The sequence below is a fragment of the Calypte anna genome, chromosome 3, assembly GCF_003957555.1.
Source record: "Calypte anna isolate BGI_N300 chromosome 3, bCalAnn1_v1.p, whole genome shotgun sequence".
NCBI classification, from domain to species: Eukaryota; Metazoa; Chordata; class Aves; order Apodiformes; family Trochilidae; genus Calypte; species Calypte anna.
The window spans coordinates 54,085,519-54,091,518 of record NC_044246.1 but is presented as its reverse complement, the minus strand read 5'-3'; positions in this window follow the sequence as shown (position 1 = coordinate 54,091,518).

Here is a 6,000-nt window from a genome sequence, read left to right as displayed (position 1 = left end):
CAGAAGAGCTTCCTCCCCAGCCAGCCTGGCTAAGGTGGTACCCGTGAAACCTGGAGGTCACCCTTGATGTAAGGTGTATGTGCTGGCTGTGAGGTCCAGCTGAACCTGGTCCTGCCCACCTTTCCTGCCTTGCTGAGAGTACCTGGCTGGGTGAAGGCTGCTGCTGCAGGGAGGCCAGAGGGAACACTCCATAGAGGTTTCATGCCTGTAACAACTGCAAGTGATCAAGGCAAGCCCACCCATGGCTTGAAAATTCACCCCATCAAAATATCACCTACCAGGTACTAGGAAATAGTGTGTAAGCAATGGTGTGGGCTTTGGGATTCCTGAGCTCTGAAATCCTGTTTGCTATAAAAGCAGCAGCATCTCAGAACCAACATCACCCAATTAAACCAACTGAAGAAGCAATTTGTGCCAGGCCACATTCTGAGGATCACAGTAGCAGTGTGGTGCTAAACAAAGGTAGGTCTTCTGTGGTGTAACTGTGCACTTTGTCTGCTCCCTGTTTACTTTCCCTGTATTTTAAACGCAAGCTCCAGATAGTGTCTAATATTTCTCCCTCCTAGCAGAGCGTGCCTAAACTGTTCTTGGGAATAACAGTAAAGATGTGGTGGGAACTGAGATATAAAGAAAAAATAGTGGAGAAACACAAATTACTTCTTCAGTTGGTTTAATTGTGTGATGTTGGTTCTGAGATGCTGCTGCTTCTATAGCAGTAATGTAAGGATTCACACAGTACCTGTTGCTACGTCCTATGGGTGCTGGGAGCTGCTGGACCAAGGTGCCAAATCTCAGCTCCTGAGTTAAATTAGGTAATATAAAATTTATAACTTTGGGGTGGACTCAGTCAGAACAAAATTAAACAGTCCTCTACTCTATAATGCCACAGTTGTTGCTAGTGTGGAATGTGCTGAGGAGGAGCTTTGTTGGAAGTGTTTCTGTATCAAACCCAGAAGCAAGTACCAGAAACCACAGAGTGAGCAGAAGCGTGGTGCAGGCACAAGCACAGGATATGAGAAGCAGGGAAGAGCTGCCTTGAGATGCAGTCAACAATGGGGAGACAGACACCCAAACTCACCCTGGGAGCAGGCTTCCTCTTCCTGGTCTTGTCCTGAGAATGACTTTCTGAACAGCTTTGGGCAAGTTACATCACTTCTGGACTTCCCTTTGCTCTCCTGAAAATTAGGTCGCTGCTCTCATGCCTTTGCAGGAGTGCTGAGAGGAGTGTTACTGTAGCAACATGCTCCAAACAGCTACTAACTACTCTGTCAAATATATCCTGGAGATCAGGGGTTTAGCCCCTGAAACACACCCTCCCCCTATTACAGGTTATGTGAAAGCTGGAAAAGGTTCTCTGGTGTTGGAGAGCAGGAATTCAAGCCAAACTATGGGAAAGAACCATGCTCTTGGCAAAGGAAATCTGCTTTCAGCAGCATCAGCTGTGCTCCCTGCTGTTTAAATGCTAGCCTAGGTGTTAACAATGGTATTATTACATCATTGAAAAAACAGGGGAAAATACACTCACCTTATTTTAAGGCAGCTAAATTAACATTCTTTATTTAATAAAGCAGAATAAAGCTCTTTTGTCATTACAGCTGTCCTCAGTGTCACCAGTGCTGGTTCCTGTGTCTCTGTGGGGTTCAGGGCTGCACAGTGCCGATGTTGGGAGCCATATTTTTTTGTTTTTCTTATGAAGAACCAAGATCTCTGGCTGAGGATTTTGTCTCCACTTTGTGACTGCAATCGGCCACCCACAGCTGAAGATTATGACATTAAAAATACATTTTTTTTAACTACAGTTAATTGATTCTCATGGGATAATTAGCATGTAATGGGCTGCTTAATCTCTATTTATCATTCATTACACATCACTGAGCAAACTCAGCACTGCTGTCTGCTACTGTATCTACTGTGACCAGAGACTCTCCCTGTACCTCAGTGATGCTAGGCTTTGGTTTTGGAAGACAGAGGCTAAGCCCAGCTGGGTCAGGCAGCAGCCACCTGGTTCTTTGGATGCCACTGGAGACAAAAGTTACTGGATGGTTTCAATTATTCTATGGATGCTGTGCCATACCCTGCATTCCCATATCTCTTACTGCTGCCTTCCTTTTCCTGCCCCACTGAAGGTCTGTCTGGGAAGACTGAGCCACATGTGTGGCTCTACATCAAAACCAGGCTTTCTGCAAGTGTGGCTGTGCAATAAGCAAGGACAAGTGCAGGTACCTGCTTGACAGGTACATTAAGCAAATCTTTGGTATCTTAGACCTCATTTCATGTGGGCAGAAAAGAGAAGGAAGGAGAAGAAGATTATTTTCTCTCCTCCCTAACAGCAGATGATGCCCTTGCAAACCTGCATTTGTGATACTGGCCTGTGAATTCAGTGTTAACAGCTGCTCTTGAGCTGCTGGTTGGGTTGCAGGGATGCTGCAGCCCAGTATATTTGAGTGTGTGTGAAGCCGGATCCAGCTGCAGAGATGGAAAGGGCTACACGAATGCTATAGAGCCACTGAAGAAATGCTGAATAAATATGCTGGAACCCTGGAGCTGTCAGATCGTGTGACTTCAGACCTGACTGGTATAACCCACCTTTGAGCTACTCTCCTATGTATTTATTTCTTACAGAAGCAGATCAATTTTTCAAAATTTTCCTGCTTGAAATGCTCATTATTATCTGTTGCAGTTACTGTATTCCAAAATTACAGAGCATCACTGAGGTAGAAGTACAGCCCGAAGAATGAACTGAACCATCTTGGCCCTCAGTCCCATTTTTGTGTCCCAAACAGCAGTGGGACAATGTCACACTGACAGAGAGACTTCCTAAGTGTTATTAATATCACAGGTTTTTCTAGGCACTAAGCATGAGCTAATTAATGTGCAAATGTGCTCTAGTTAATCCACAACTTCCCTGAACAACCTGCTCCAGTGTCTCACCACCCTCCCACTGAAGAATTTATTCCCTGTCTAATCTGAATCTACCTACCCTCTTCCAGTTTGAAACTATCTCTCCTCATATTGTCACTTTTTAAAGTGACAAGTGCCATTTTAAAAAGTCACTTCCCAGTTTCATGGAAGAAAATGAAAGGGCAGTGGAGCCCTTTTCAAACTGTTTCAGAATAAATCCATCACTGAGCAGAATTGGTTGAATCATCTTGCTTCAAAAGGAAAAATTTGCATTTAGCAGCAGCACAGTAGTCCCTGCAATGGGTGCCTGTAGTAAAAACCATCTCAGGGATGCACCAGGAAGATTCTGCTTTTCACAGGATGCCTCAGGAGTGTCAGTCACCATGCTGGTTTCCTCTGCTGGGCTGCTGAAAACATCAAAGAGCATTTGTTGTGATGACAATGGTGCAAGCTGGTTTGGGTAAATGCTTCAACTTCCCATCATATAAAAAAGTTTATCCTATACTAAGGTTTCTCCTTAGTCCTACATCTACCTAGAACAGTACCACCGGATCCAGTCAAATAGGTTATGCAGCTTCACTGGGCAGAAATGGAATGGAGAAGGGGTTGGGAAGGCAGAAAGTAAGAAGCAAAGTGCAGCTGGAGTCCTAAGGACTGCAGACCCCTGGGGTGACATCCAGTTTTCCTTTCCCAGCCCTGTATGACTGTGCATTATGGTTTATTCTGTGATCCAATACCTGTGACTTTCCTGTCCCTCACTGCTGCCAACAGTCCCTGTGCATCAGGACCTGCCACCCCAGTGCAGCAAAACCCCAGCCATCTTCCCACGCAAAAGGCTTGGCACACTCTCTGCTATGTTTAGGCAAGCCAAATATCCTTACCTATGCAGCAGAAGTTGGGTATATGACTAGGTAATGAGGTGGATTAGGAGCTGGCTGAAGGATAGACAGTTGTAGTCAATGGGAAGGAGTCCAGTTGGAAGTGCCTGTTTCTAGTGGAGTGCCTCAAGGGTCGTTACTAGGACCAGTACTATTAAATACAACATCTTTGATGTTAACAGCATAAAGGAGAAGGGGAACATTTAAAAGTGGCTATTGGAAGCAGTAGGTTTTGTGCTGTGGGAGCCTTGTGCTGGCTGTCCTTGAAGGCTCCTCTGAGGTCCTCTCCTGTGCCCAGGCCAGAACCCGATGCATCAAATGATGGGCACCCATCCCTAATTGATGAAGAGCCCAGGGTACGACCAGTCTGATGGTGGTGGTGCTCCCAAACAGCCACGGGGAAGGAGAAGGTGTGGGTGTTAGGTGCTCCTGTGTAATGTAAGCACTTCTGGAACTAATGGAAAGCATCTAATGGGAAGCCCTGTGATTACTTGGCTGGAGAGTCCCCTGCACTCACGCTGGAGCACACATGCACATCAGCAGGAGCTCTGTGAGACATAACCATCCTGTCCCCAACACATGCTCCAGCTGCCATGGGGGAACTGCCTGCATCCCAGCCCTTTCCAGCAATGAAAATGGGCAGCAAACCCAAGGGCACACACAGTTAGCCTGCTTCTGTGCTGACCCCTGTAGCCATGCAGAGCTGCACCATAATCTCCTAATAGTAACAGATAGTTCACCTAATGGAGATTTCAACTGAACTTTAGCTCTATCTAGGATTAAGGTGTGAAAGATAATGAGAACAAAGGGTTGTGGGGTTTGTTCTGCATGGACAACTTGGTCCTGGGTCCTGCATCTGCTTTGTGCCTTTCTGGATGAAGCATCCATCTTTCTCCCCTTTTCTGCATGTTCTGGTGATGTTGTTATGGGGATGCTGACAGGGACTGTCCTGAGTCCATGACAGGTGTTGCTGCTGCCTTTGGGGGGCAAGTTCACACCAGTTAGGCTACTTACAGATTTGGTGGAGTTTGGGTTGGTTTTTTTTTTTTTGCAACTTCATTTGTACATATCTTAAAATGTCACTGGTGGCTGAACCCCAAAAATTGTCATACAGAGCCAAATTGTGGTGTTGAGATGATCTAAAAGCAGGCTGTAAAGCTGGAATGGTCCATTTTATCTGCCCAGAGGGACAAGAGGCTGGACAAGAGGAGGTGCCCTGCTGGCTACTGCAATGGTATGGGGATGTATTAGTTATGTCCTCATGTCTTAAGGGGTGTGCTGGCCCACAGTGTGCATCCACCGACTCATGTGTGTTACCCAACCTAACTGGTTAAATTCATTAAAGACTTAGGTTGCTAAGGATATGGAGATGGCAAATACTGAGGAGGGATGCCTGGCAGGCACCCTGTCACTGGGCTGATCCCCTCCCCCAAAAAAGAACTGTAGGGTTACATATGTGAACAGGGTTTCTCCCAAGCCCAGCTGAGATAAATGTTCCTAACACTGAGCTAAGCAGTTCTTTTGTACAAGAGGATGTTTTCTACACCATTTCCACTTGGTGGAGGATTTTCCCTTCCCCTCACCCTTTCTCCATGTATGATTTTGGGCCCTGATGTCCCATGCAACATGGTCCCTGAGACCCTCCTGCAGGCTGAGTCTGAGTGACAATGGTGATGTTGGGGTTTTCAGAGAGTCCTGGGGCCACATGACCACTGGGAGAGAGGTGGAATCATCAGACATAGCTGAGCATCTTCACTTTGTATCAATACCACGTTCCATAATGGGACCAAGCCCCACCTCTCCTGCACCCCCACCCCAGCTCCCAGTTACACACTAGCCCACAAAAGCACAGAAATATGGCAAGCCAACTGCCTGAGCCTTCTGTTATTTCTCTCTCTTCTTTCCCCCCCCCCGCTGCTTTTTGGTCTTTTATATTGGGGAAGGAGCTCTTCCTACAGCTGGGACTGGACCAGCTACTCTGGCACAGCTGTGGCTTGCTGGGCTGGCAAGGCCAGGCTGGGAGTGCAGTCAGCTCCCTCATCCCCTTACTGTGTTCATTTGCTTCACAGTCATTGCAAACACAATTAGTGAGGCTGGGGAGGGCAGCCAAGCACACCTATTTGTGGGGCCCCTTCTGCCAGGAGCTGTTTATACAGCAGGCTGGCTACAAAAGTCTACCTTTAAAATAATTTTTGGCACAAGCATCCTGGACAGAGCCTTT